Consider the following 14,260-nt stretch of genomic DNA (forward strand, 5'->3'; position numbering starts at 1 on the left):
AAGACTTTAAGTCTCGTGCCAGATTTTGGCGAGACAACACGTCCTGAGGATGCCACGTGTAGAGGCGAAACACGTGTCGAATTGTTTAAAAACAAATATTTGCGGAATTAACACTAAAGAAAACTTAAATCATTTGTATAATTATGGATTTCCGCAAAGTAAGGCCTACTTCAATAAAAGACCTGAAAACACTTTTTGAATTCGTTCAATTCGATTGATGTCACATTTATAATGACGGTTCCAGACCACAGAACGGAAGTCTAGCAACGAACGAACTAAACTGAAATATACAATTTTGTAGTTGATGCTTTTTTTAAATGGCTTACACGAACGTAAAAAGAAGCGCAATTGTTTAAATGATTTTTGTATTATTTAATCAAAATGAGTATGAAATGAAAGTTTTTGATTTAATATAATACCTAAAATACGAATTTGGCTCACTCTAAATATATTGTAGTGTTATTTGTTAATAAATCCACAAAATCTATCTATATATATATATATATATATATATATATATATATAAATGAATTGCTGTTCGTTAGTCTCGCTAAAACTCGAGAACGATTGAACCGATTTGGCTAATTTTGGTCTTGAATTATTTGTGGAAGTCCAGGGAAGGTTTAAAATCTTTTTTTTATGAAAATAAGGGACGAGACGAGCAGGACGTCAGCTGATGGTAATTGATGCGCCCTGCCTATTATAATGCAGTGCCGCTCAGGATTCTTGAAAAACCCTAAAAATTCTGAGCGGCACTACAACTGCGCTCGTCACCTTGAGACATAAGATGTTAAGTCTCATTGCCCAGTAATTCCACTAGCTAGGGCGCCCTTCAGACCGAAACACAGTAATGTTTACACATTACTGCTTCACGGCAGAAATAGGCGCCGTTGTGGTACCCATAATCTAGCCGGCATCCTGTGCAAAGCAGCCTCCCACTGGCTTTGAATAAACATGAAAATTTTCGGATTTAAATAAAAATAAAAATTTAGATTTTCCTCGGAAGTGTTTCCTCACGTTCAGAAATCAAATAAAAATATTAGTTTAAAATGAACTAATTAGAATTTTTATATCTATGTAAATTTCTAAGGTGGTAAAAAATAAACTTCCTTAAAACGCCTAAAGAACGGATTCCTTTTGTTTGTTTTAAGTTTATTATATATTAAATAGGTCTTTTATTTATCGATTGAGACAGTATGAAGTCTGCCGGGTCAGCTAATAAATGAATAAAAATACTTTTCAATAAAACACTTTAAAGGATTTAAACGCGAGTAATTGTGACTGTGTTTTTACATTACATTTTTACGTAAAAGATAATTTTTTTTATTATTTTACAAAACGATATCTGGAAATCGCTTGAAACTTCGGGTTAACTAAAATAATAACAAAAATGCAATTTTTACGCAAAAATCTAATGTTAATAAAGAAAATACGATAGTTAAAATTTTTGAAGTATAAAAAGTGGATGACGACCGATTCTCAGATCTACCAAATATATCGTACATAAAATCCATACACAATAACTATTATATTCGATTGCACGAACAAAATAATATAAAAATCGCTATACAAAAATTAGTGTTGTTTGTAGACGGGTGAAAATTTCAACTTTTATGTATTTTTTAATGCTGAATCATGATAAAATAAAAATAAAAAAAATTGCCAAAAAAATAAAAAGTAAATATTTAGTTGTGGGTATTATTACCCTTTATTTTACCCTTATTATCATTCAGGGGTATGAAACTAACTACCTGACTAACTAACCTACTACTAACCTTTTTTTTATACGTGTGGAAACCCCCACGGGCCGTCACGACACCGGGGTTTTCGGTAGGGTGGTGTGTCGGAATCGAACCGACTAAAACCACACGGTGTACCATACCACGCCTTGGTAGGAGGAGTCCGGGAACGACGTTATTAATACATCCGGTACTCCTCCTGGCAACCTACTACTAACCTAACCTAACCTACCCGATATACACACAAATTGGTTTATCCGTTTCGGAGGAGTTTGGTGAAAAACACTGGGCCAGGAGAATTTTATATATAAGGTGCCGCATACACCGGTAGTTGTTCAGTTGGTGTTAACATTATGGATATGACAGTTTCTAGCAAATTCACTTATCTATCACTATCTCACTATCGTGCCTATTACATTATCAAGAATATATTTAGCAAGAGTCAAGATGTTAATTTCTTTGAATTTTGCTCTCAATGTTTCGATTCAAGATTGTTAGTTCAAATTTTATAATAATATGCCGCATCCACTGGTAGTTGATCACTTTAAAACGCTAGCAACGTATTTCATTTTAATATATAGACAAAGCGCGCATCCTCGTCGTGTATACCAGCTCCTAACTAAAATAATCGTGCATCAGAATTCAAATTTACCTTTCAATCGCAACAGCTCAGCACACGTTCATACGTTTTGCAAGGCAAACAAGCCCCTTTATGCAAACGTGATGTGCTTCGTTTGATGTTCAATATATAAGATTTTGTTACTGAAATAACGTTATAATGCTACCTGTCTTACAACTCGCTAACTTAGCTCATGTACGACGAGCTGTATAGCCGAGTGGTTAGCGATCCTACCTACTAAGCTAGAGGTCCCGGGTTTGAATCCCGGTAGGTGCAAGCATTTATATGATGGATATGGATGTTTGTTTCTGAGTCATGGATGTTTAAATGTATTTATGTATGTTTATATGAATTTATGTATGTTTAAGTAAGTATATTGTATGAAATATATCATTGTCTTGTAACCCATAACACAGGCTATTTATGCTTAACTTTGGGCAAGAAAATTTGTGTAAAAAGTGTGTCAATATTATTATTATTATTATATACCAGTGGTTTATAGTCTTAACAGTAGGAGGCTCCTTTGCACTGGGTGCCAACTAGATTATGAGTACCACAACGGCGCCTATTTCTGCCGTGAAGCAGTAATGTGTAAGAAGTACTGTTGGTACTTGTAGGTTTGGTGTACGTCAGATATATTTTAGATTACCTATGTCACCGAAACAACGAATATCAAAACCAAGCAAGCTTCAAAAAAGAATACATATAGTGGCTGCAAAACTGGAAGTTTTTAAAGGAATACTCACCAGACAGGAGCACACCTCTTTTGCTAATTCAGATGTTACTAACACTTAATGTTTTGGAAAACCTATATAACTTCTGGTACACTCGGCACTAAAACTTGTAAGTACACAGTTTTCCGGCTGATTGATCGATCTTAGACCTTAGTTTTCTATATTTTTCACGAGCGACAATGCGGTTACGCACTCGGCCATTAAGAGAGTTTTTTTTGACAGATAGCCAGATGGCGCACATCACGGATGTACATAAGGAGGAAGAATAGTTTGAAAAGGAATGTTTATTGTTTTCAGGACAAGTATCAGGGATTGTTCTGAAGTCGCAACAAGTACTGTGTTTCGATCTGAAGGGCGCCATAGCTAGTAAGGTTAATGGAAAAATGAGACTAAACATCTTATGTCTCAAGGAGACGAGCGCAAATTGTAGTGCCGATTAGAGTTTTGGGGTCTTTCAAGAATCCTGAGCGGTACTGAATTGTAATGAGCAGGGCATATCAATTACCATCAGCTGGACGTCCTGATCGTCTCGTCCTTTATTTTCATAAAAAATACACGAAGTTAATTTATATAGTATATATAGTATTATTTATATATATAATTTGAGATTTTTTCAATTTATGTTAAAAAAATATAGACACAGATTGGAAAATAGTCAGAAAACAATACAAGATTTAGTTATATTATATTACAATTAACGACATTAGGACATATTTCACCATGTACTGATAATAATACAATAATAATAATAATATTGACACACTTTTTACACAAATTGTCTTGCCCCAAGTTAAGCATCTATAGCCTGAGTTATGGGTTACAAGACAATGATATATTTAATACAATATACTTACTTAAACAATCATAAATTCATATAAATAAACAATCCTAATCACTAAGAGGGGGAAAAAGGAGCGCCCGAGTCACCTGTTCTTAATTGATTACCGCTGCTCACATTATCCTACAGCACCAGAGCAATACCTTAATAAGCCTCTTAGAAAAGTTTACGCGTTTTTTTATACGAAACCATGTGTTATCGAGGATAACACGACACAAGAGGAACACCGAACAAGGAAGCTCATTCCATAGATCGGATGTTAATGTAATTTGGCATCACAAGTTCATTATTTTCAATAGATTCATTGTTAAGTCTTATATCTTTGTGCCGATTGGTGTTGAGTCACTAGGCCCGTGGGGCCCAGAGGCGCGGAGAATGTACAAAGTACACTATCTTCTCGCTTCAATAGGGCTACTGGCAATACAAGCGCTGTTAGCTATTTCGGTCAACAGATCAACCTAGCTATGAAACGTGGAAATGCTGCCAGTATTCTTGATACGGTTCCACGTAATGATAGTTTTAATTTTATATAATCATAGTATATAGTCGGGGACCCAGTGCTCTGTGTACGGCTGGATCACTTGGCGTTGCGTAGAGACGTAGCTTCATTGTGTGTCTTCTACCGCATTTATCACGGGGAGTATTCCGAAGAGTTGTTTAACCTGATTCCTCCCGCCGAATTCCACCTTCGCACGACACGCCACAAGTTAGGTTATCATCCTCACCATCTGGATGTGTGACGGTCCTACACAGTGCGGTATTCAAGGAGCTTTCTTCCACGTACTACAAAGCTGTGGAAAAAACTTCCTTGTGCGGTGTTTCCGGGACGATACGACATGGGTACCTTCATAAAAAGCGCGTACACCTTCCTTAAAGGCCGGCAACGCTCCTGTGATTCCTCTGGTGTTGCACGAGATTGTGGGCGGCGGTGATCACTTAACAACAGGTGACCCGTACGCTCGTTTGTCCTCCTATTCCATAAAATAAAAATAAAAAAGTATTGTAAATATAGTTATAAGATTGGACAACTTTACACGGAAACTAAATGAATTTATATAATATCAAATTTAAGATTTTCAATATTTACTAAATACAGTTATAATAATAATATTAATAAGCATATTTAATCAAGAGTAATCTTTAGATTACATATTTTAAGGTGATAGTAACTTAGGATATACCTTAAACTAATGTTATTACTTAAATTATAATCTTGATCCCATCCGGGTATATGCCTCCTCCGTCTTCTTCCACAACTCTCTATTTTTTGCTTTCTCCAACCAGTTTTTCCTGCTACTGTAAGAAGGTCATCACTCCACCTCATTTTGGGTCTACCTCGGTATCTGTTACCTGAGGGACCACTCCATCTTGTCGCTTTTAAAGTCCATCTTTGGTCTGGGTCCACATGTCCTGCCCATTGTCATTTCATTTTTAATGCATGTTCAAGGACATCTGTGAGGTTTTTTTTTGATGGTTTACTTTCGGATATTATGTATCTTTCTGAGCCTCTAAATTTAGTAAATTTAGTTACTAAATACAGTTAGGCATCTATAAATATATTATTAATATTTAATAACATTATATTCCAAATATAGTAAAAGCTTAATAAACATGTACTATGCAGGGATAATAATAATAATAAAATTGACACACTTTTTATTTTTATCACACAAATTATCTTGCCCCAAATTTATACATATAGCCTGTGTTATGGGTTGTAAGACAACAGTATATTTAATACAATATACTAACTTAAATAAAACATAAATACATATAAATATTCATGACTCGTAAACAAACATCAATATTCATCATATAAATGTTTGCACCTACCGGGATTCGAACCCGGGACCTCTAGCTTAGTAGGTAGGATCGCTAACCACTCGGCTATACAGGTCAGCGGCATGAAAACCCATTTTTCTCATTTATTTATTTAAAAAACTACATGTTTATTGTGAATTCGTCTCAAATGGAAATGAATGTAACATTTATATCAGTAGAAATAATAATGAAAAACCGCCATCGATAAATTCATTCCATCGTAGAAATGATTGCTTCTGGAATGGCTAACCGAGGTCGCCTGCAGAAATGGAATTTCAAGCGGTAACTATGAATTTCTGTCTGTGATGGATGCAGGCAATTTATTATTGAGGTTTTTGGTGAATTGGATTAGAACACACATAACTCCGGCTATAAATTTAAAGAAGCTAAGCAGATACGTGTTAAAATCTTATATCTTTAAAGGAGCAATTCTTGTATATAATATATTCTGTATCTCGGAAACGACTCCATCGATTTTCATCGGAAATGTGTATCTACTCAAAGTTAATGAGTTAAAAATGTGAAAAAATTAATATTATGTAGTAAAAAATATGGTAATGATTAATATCGTATTTGTGTAAACAGTTTTTACAGTACCGCTTTATATTTTCTAATTTCTTAAGGTATTAAAATGGATATCGTATGTTGTCCTTAAGTGATAGACATATGCCATACCAGACTTTTCTGTAGACCTATATAAGCTACACATTTCTATGACACATTATTTTGATATATTTAAAAAATTTAGACAGGGTTTTCGTTTATTTTTTTATTATTTTTTCCGATAACTCCAACGAAGATCATTAATGTATAACAAATTATATACATAAACTTAACTACACATATACTAAAACCTTCCTCGAGAACCGCGCTATCCATTGGTGAAACAGCAAATCGGTGCAGATGTTTTTGAGTTTATCGCAAACAGACAGACTGACAGACGCGGCGTAGGACTTTGTATTATAATATGTAGGGAAATAGAAGAAAACATATTATATCTGAAAATGTTTGTTTGGTCATGTTTAACTTTCAATTTTTTTTTTATTTCTTACGGATTATTTTATTTATTGCGGATCTTCATGGGAGTTTGCTTAATTTTTTTTATGTTAATAAGGGACGAGATGCGCAGGACGTTCAGCTGATGGCAATTTATACGCCCTGCCCATTACCATGCTGTGCAGCTACAATAGCGCTCGTCACTTTGAGACATAAGATGTTAAGTCTCATATACCCAGTAATTTCACTAGCTAGGGCGCCCTTCAGACCGCAACACTCTAATGCTTACACATTTCTGCTTCACGACAGAAATAGGCGCCATTGTGGTATCCATAACCTAGCTGGCACACTGTGCATAGGAGCCTCCCACTTCCCTTAAGTTATTACTTCCCATCACGTGAGCCTCTTGTTCGTACATTACATAGAAAAATTCTTGTAATTTTTGACATTTGTACTTATAGTTTTGAAATTTCAAAACTCCGGTGAGGAATTTTTAACTTTATTTATATAAATCGGCTTTACTTACGGTTCATCGGTTTTGGTATCGATTTGTTTTGGATACTTTGTTCACCAGGGTGAGTGTAGTGATATCGCGGTTACGTCCCATCTAGCACTACGTAATTGCACTCGTAGTGCGCGGCTGCAATGAGTCCATTCTTCGGGAGCTCGGCATCAAACAGAGACTGTCTACTACCGTACAAGCTCGCATTCTCACTTTCTTCGGGCATGTATCGCGACGTGGAAGCGACTGCATAGAATGCTTAATAGTGCAGGGTAAAGTCGAGGGCACTAGACCACGGGGCAGGTCCCCGATGAGGTGGACGGACCAAGTGAGGCAAGCTGTCGACGGTACTCTGAATGCACGAGAAGAGGGGCAGTTCGCGACGAGTGGCGTCGCATTGTGAAACAGGCCACTAACCTCGACGTGGCGACCACGACCACTCTGACAAGATTGTATCGCCGAAGAAGAAGAAGTGCGCGGTTAGATAAGGCGGAAGACGAGGGGTGCGCCAGGGGTAATGACGAAATTAGGACTGAAACTTTTGTGTCACTATTGGCGTTCATGCATACTGTCCACTATGTAATCATTGGCACTATGGGACTTATTCCCAGATGTGTTTTACAGCACCAGTTTCCAAGTACTGTCAATTGAAATGCTTATAAAATTAGATCAACTGCATCAAGTCAGCTCCTTTTAATAACAATAACCGCTACGCAGTACTTTTAAATTAAGATAATCACTATATTATTATAAATATATTTGTTTTTTTAGTCATTTGTATTTTTTTATGTAATTAGTTCTTAATTATTTTTTTTACCTCTGTAAGTCTTTTTAGTTGTATTATTCTGTGTGGTTTGTGTTTGTTATTAATAAAGTTTTCATTCATTCATTCATTCAAAGAATTGCTGGCATGAAATATAATATAAAAGAATAACTGAAGAGAATGGAACGTGGACAGCATGTAATTTTTCCGGCAATTTAGCTGGTGACACTTGTTACATTTGGCAAGAGGCCATATGTTCTTGTATGTAATGTGATGATGGCAATTTATTAAAGTGAAGCAGAAACATGTTGTAGACGCCTGAAGTCTGATACTTTCAAACCATATTTACGAGGAGAATGTCGTTAATTCATCCTATTTTCGGAATATTATCTTGTCGGCAGGAATGTTATTAAGCCAACTAGTATACAATGTTTACAAAATTACCAGTGGGAGGCACAGGATGCCGGCTAGATTATGGGTATCCCAACTGCGCCTATTTCTGCCGCGAAGCAGTAATGTGTAAACATTACTGTGTTTCGGTCTGAAGGGCGCCGTAGCTAGTGAAAGTACTGGGCAAATGAGACTTAACATCTTATGACTCAAGGTGACGAGCGCAATTGTAGTGCCGCTCAGAATTTATGGGTTTTTCAAGAATCCTGAGTGGCACTGCATGAAAGATCTTTGAAGTAAGGGGTCTATCTGTTGTAAGTTTTTTTAAAACGAGGTTTAATCTTTTTTCATGCTAGACTCTCCCGCACAAAATGTACTGTATGTCTGTTAAAAATCATCATAACTATCTGTTTTTTTTTGTTTTAATCGGTAGTTAATAACATGTTCTATTACATCAATATCCAGTTTCATGGAAATTGTTAAAACTTTTGGAAAAATTGTTATCTTTTTTGTTTCTGTTGGTCCCTGTTGTTATAATTCAATAAATAAAATTATTTCACGGAAGAACTGCCAAAAACCGGGATCAAAAATATTCTCTCATAGTAAATATGTCTATACAAAACACATATTTGAAATAAAAATAATTATGGGTCCCAAATCGAAATTAAAACTATCCTAGGTCTCAAGTTGGACCAAATTGCCCTCCATGAATTTGTATTAAAATCCGTTCATTCGTTTAGGAGTTCACTGGAAACAAATATCAAAACACTGGACTTATATATATTATGATAAGTAAAGATAATTTATATGAAAATACGTAAGTTATTTTTATTTTAGCAACAGCACATTGTCTGGCTGTATCAATGCTGTTTTCTGTGTTATCTTCCATTTTTAAAGAACTTAACAATCAAAAATTTTGATTGATTTTAAGGCGAATTCACTACAGGTTTTGAATTATTTTAATAGAACCTGCGTTATATACATAACTTTTGTAATATTTTAATCAAAAGAAAATTTATATTGCTGATTTCTACCTATTTTATTCGTATGCTTTTTATCCAAAAGCAATGAAATCCATACCTGACGGTACCGAGTTGTGTCGAATCGGAACCAAATGAATTATGTATGAAATGTACTAGCCTAGTTCTTGTAAATTGGGTTAGCCAAGTTTCCAAGACAATTTGGTTAGAGTAATCACCGTCTGACACGTGTATAGAAGTTAATATTCTATCGAATAGAGCTTATTATAAATTGAATTTACACTTAGCTTCTATATTTCTTGTGTATACTTTGTTTAATGTTGTGATTCATTTATGGCGGGGTTGAAAAATTCATTACTATTTGCAAATGAGAAAGGGCAAATGAGACTTAAAATCTTATGTCTCAAGTTGACGAGCGCAGTTGTAGTGTCGCTCAGAATTTTTGGGTCTTTCAAGAATCCTGAGCGGTACTGCATTGTAATGGGCAGAACGTATTAATAACCATCCGTTGGACGTCCTGTTCGTCTCGTCCCTTTTAGTCATAAAAAAATGGACGCGACAATTGATTAAGGTAATCGTAAAACTATTACTGAAGAGTGGTACACTAACAATTGTTTGCCATTTGTCTCAGAAAAGTTCGGGAGAAACGACCTCGAAGTAAGATCCTTCTTCACTACTACAACGCCTCGTCGCACACCGCCAAATGAAGGATTTGGATAGATAGAAGATATTTATCAGTTTTTGTAAGAAATTTCAGTTTGACCTACGTGAGACCTATTGGCGTACCTTACAACTTTAAATATTTCTTAATAAATATATATATTTTTATATTATTTTTTTTTTCTGAATCCTTAACTCATTGTAACTAATTCATTGTAGTATTGTAAAATAGGAGTATGTAGTATTGTGTATCTTGTACTCGTAGAGCTTAGTAATTATTATGTTCGTAAAACTTTTGATTTGTGGTTTTTATCGTTAGCTTTTAAATAAAGTGTTTTATAATTTTTGGAAACTTCACTGGTGAAAGTCTTAGTTTTAAGTTCTATTATAATTTTTGATGTTATACTTCTTTAGGCGCGTTATAATAAAATGATGAGAGTGAAATTTAAGATGCGCGAGCATCACTGTACCACAAAAATACAAGGTGAAGTTGGTTCCAAAAATTTTCTGACGTTTGCGACATTCGTTTTTTTTTTTGGTTTCTTCGTCCATTATTAGGATAGGCAAAGGGTTCAAGCCCGTACAGCCGTATTCGTTATTTAATCATTAATTGTCAAAGCCATCATTGAAAGATTTTACAATATTGTTCTATATACAAACGTAGAATAGCACGAGGAATAAATAATTTTAAGGATTTTTGCTTTGTTAGTCCAAAAAAGGATAATTTTTTGCGTGCATACATAAGTACACATACACTATTTTTATTTTAATACTATTTGCTTCCTCTAAATAACACCAGGAACAGACATAAGCTTATAATGCCTACTACTCGGCTAAGTCGACTTAGTAAGTCTTTTGTGGGGCGATGTATATGCTTTTACAACAGGATCCCAGAAAATGTTCAAGACAAAAGTATTACGTTACTCAAAAGAATTGTTAAAAACGTTTGTGTGCTAAAGGTTACTATAACATAAATGACTTTCTTAATGACACCATAGTTTGGGAATGGACAGACCGCCCTCAGGCTATTAAATAATAATTTTAATTGTACAATATTATTTTGTAAACATATTGTTTGATAAAAAACAGCCCGCTTAGTTTGTTGCGCCCATTCATCTCATTTCATTCATTTTGGAACGGGTGGTAGTTTTTTTGACTTTCATTAAGTGATGTCACATCCTGTTTTGAATATAATTATTCGAATTTGAATAAATATTTTCACAATATTAATCAAACACCTCAGACGCGATAAAAGGCAGTGTCCCGTATCGATATTACAAACTGGAGCAGACAACACTAGTAAATTATAACGACTATTTCAACAGCCGGAATCAATTAATAAATTATTTAAAACACTTTTCGTAAAGTGTCATCCCGAGATATCTACTTAAATATTAAGTGTTAATCAAGTGAAGCCTGAAACTTTCAGTCGAGTTAATATTACGAGAGAATATTTTACGAGGATTTCCATCAAATTTTACTTAATTTCGCATGTTGAGATGAAATATAAATCAAATAGATATTTAAAAGGCATAAAAGGCATTTATTTTCTCAAAATTTATTCCTTTAGAATTCTTTTTGATGTCATTTCTTATACTACTAGATACTACTACCGCTTCGGAAACAAATGGCTCTCTGAGAGAGAAGTAGCGGCGCAAGAAACTCTCCCAGCATTCTTTTTTATGCGCTCTTTTCAATAAAAATATACAATATTGTACAGTCGCTATAAAATAATCACAATCTATTCCCAGGCTGTCCGATCATTTAGATATTCAGCAGTGAAGTAATAGGATTTACGACAGAGCCATTTTTTTATAAAACATTTAAATTTATTTATAGATAATGCCTGAACAGTGGCTGGGACTTTATTGTAGAAGTGTATACATTTACCTTTAAAGCTATTATGTATCTTATGAAGCCTACTAGAATTAGTTACAAGCAATCCCTTATTTCTAGTGTTATAATAATGAAAATCACTATTAAGAGCAAATTTTTATTTGATTTATATTTTGGTACATACAGAAGGGCAGTTACACTAGGTGATAGGTGGTTTTTAAGGCTTTTTTTACTTCATTTTTTTATGGAATAGGAGGACAAACGAGCGTACGGATCACCTGTAGTTAAGTGATCACCACCACCACCGCCCACAATCTCTTGCAACACCAGAGGAATCACAAGAGCGTTGCCGGCCTTTAAGGAAGGTGTACGCGCTCTTTTTGAAGGTAACCATGTCGTATCGTCCCGGAAACACCGCACAAGGAAGTTCGTTCCACAGCTTTGTAGAACGTGGAAGAAAGCTCCTTGTAAACCGCACTGTGGAGGACCGCGACACATCCAGATGGTGAGGATGATATCCTAACTTGTGGCGTGTCGTGCGAAGGTGGAATTCGGCTGCAGGAATTAGGTAAAACAGCTCTTCGGAACACTCCCCGTGATAAATACGGTAGAAGACACACAATGAAGCAACGTCTCTACGCAACGCAAAGTGCTCCAGCCGTTCACAGAGCACTGGGTCCCCGACAATTCGAGCTGCTCTGCGTTGCACGCGGTCAAATGGATCGAGCTGATACTGGGGTGCGCCAGACCAGAGATGACAGCAATACTTCAGTGTCAGTTTATTAATAATAATAATAATAATCATTTATTCAACTAATAATATGTGGTACAAAATGTTTTGTGCCCTACCCTCTGCGATAGGATACCCTGAGTTGCAGAGGCTAGGTACTTTCGAAAGGCTATACATTATTAAACATAATTAGCAAACTCACTAAAAAAAAGTATGTGTGCGTGTGTGTGTAAGTTTGTTTGCGTGTGTGTGTGTTTGTTTTTTTTTAATTTTAATTAAGTCTCTGTTAGTCTGTCAAACTGTGCACAAGATTAAATAAATGTTAGTAATTGAATATTAAGTTTTAATTTTAAGAACGTTTTCTGTATCGTCGTATTTTAATGAATCAAGCTTCTAAATCAAAATTACAAATATAGAATCACTAAAGCAAACTTTTTTATTAAAATATAAATCAAATACATGAAAATTTATTGAAGTAGGTGTTACTTTGCGGAAGTCCATGATTATCCAAATGTTTTGAGTTTTCTTTAGTGTTAATTCCGCCAATATTTGTCTTAAAACAATTCGACACATGTTTCGCCTCTACACGAGGCATCCTGAGGACATGTTGACACACCAAACTCTGGCACGAGACTCAATCAAATACATATTTCATTTATATTCTGTACATACAGAAGAGCAGTTACACTTGGTGATAGTTGTTTTTTTTTACTTCATTGTATTGTCAGTCTTTTAATGAATCAAGCTTCTAAATCAAACTTAAAAATATAGAATCATTAAAACAATTTCTTTAACATTGTGGTGAATCAAAGTACATAAAAAGAACGAGAACATAAAAAATTTCTGGAAATATCGTTAGTACGCTTATTAATAATTAAATCAAATCAAAAATTCTTTATTAATTTATGTTTAAAAAACATTACACTTTAAAATATGAAAGTTTATAACGACTTTGAATAAGGTTGTTCATTAATGAGAAAAAGTGAAATGACTTGAGACATTGCCGCTCTTTTAAATCAATATTTAAGGCTGTATCAATTTAAAAATGATAATGATAATGATGACAATATTATGCTGTTGGATTAATTGTATTATCGTTAATATTGCATCAGTACGGAACCCTTGTTGCGAATAAGACTTACACCTATTCACTATCCTTACTAACATCAGTAAAGTTATTGTTTCTTTGTAACGCTAATAATCATGAAATTTCGCACACACGCTGTCAGGGGTGCAAAAAAGGATATAGGGAAACAATATGTTATGTTTTCAAAGTGATAACCCTCACTTCTGGGATTAATTACAGAAATAAAACTTATATTAGCAAGAGCGACATCTCAAGTCAATTTCCTAAAATGCAAATATTGGGGTTGAGCAGGTTATCAATTGAAAAGTAGATCCTGTTGATTATGCCACAATCTGAGAGTTGAACAAATAATACAAGAGTTGTACAGTACAGTTGGGAAGAGCGCTCGCACGGAACGCGAAAGGTGATGGGTTCAAGTCCGTTAATAAAATTTTGTTTTCAGGTTTAGTGTGTGATAAGGAAAATTATATCCAGGAATTTATAAGATTTGCTGAGGAAGTGCGAGACGACGACGGAAGAAATGTATGGAGCGTGAGAGAAAGACAATTGCCAGATTTATCTGTTC

Source organism: Leptidea sinapis, chromosome 16, assembly GCF_905404315.1.
Source record: "Leptidea sinapis chromosome 16, ilLepSina1.1, whole genome shotgun sequence".
In the NCBI taxonomy this organism is placed as follows: Eukaryota; Metazoa; Arthropoda; class Insecta; order Lepidoptera; family Pieridae; genus Leptidea; species Leptidea sinapis.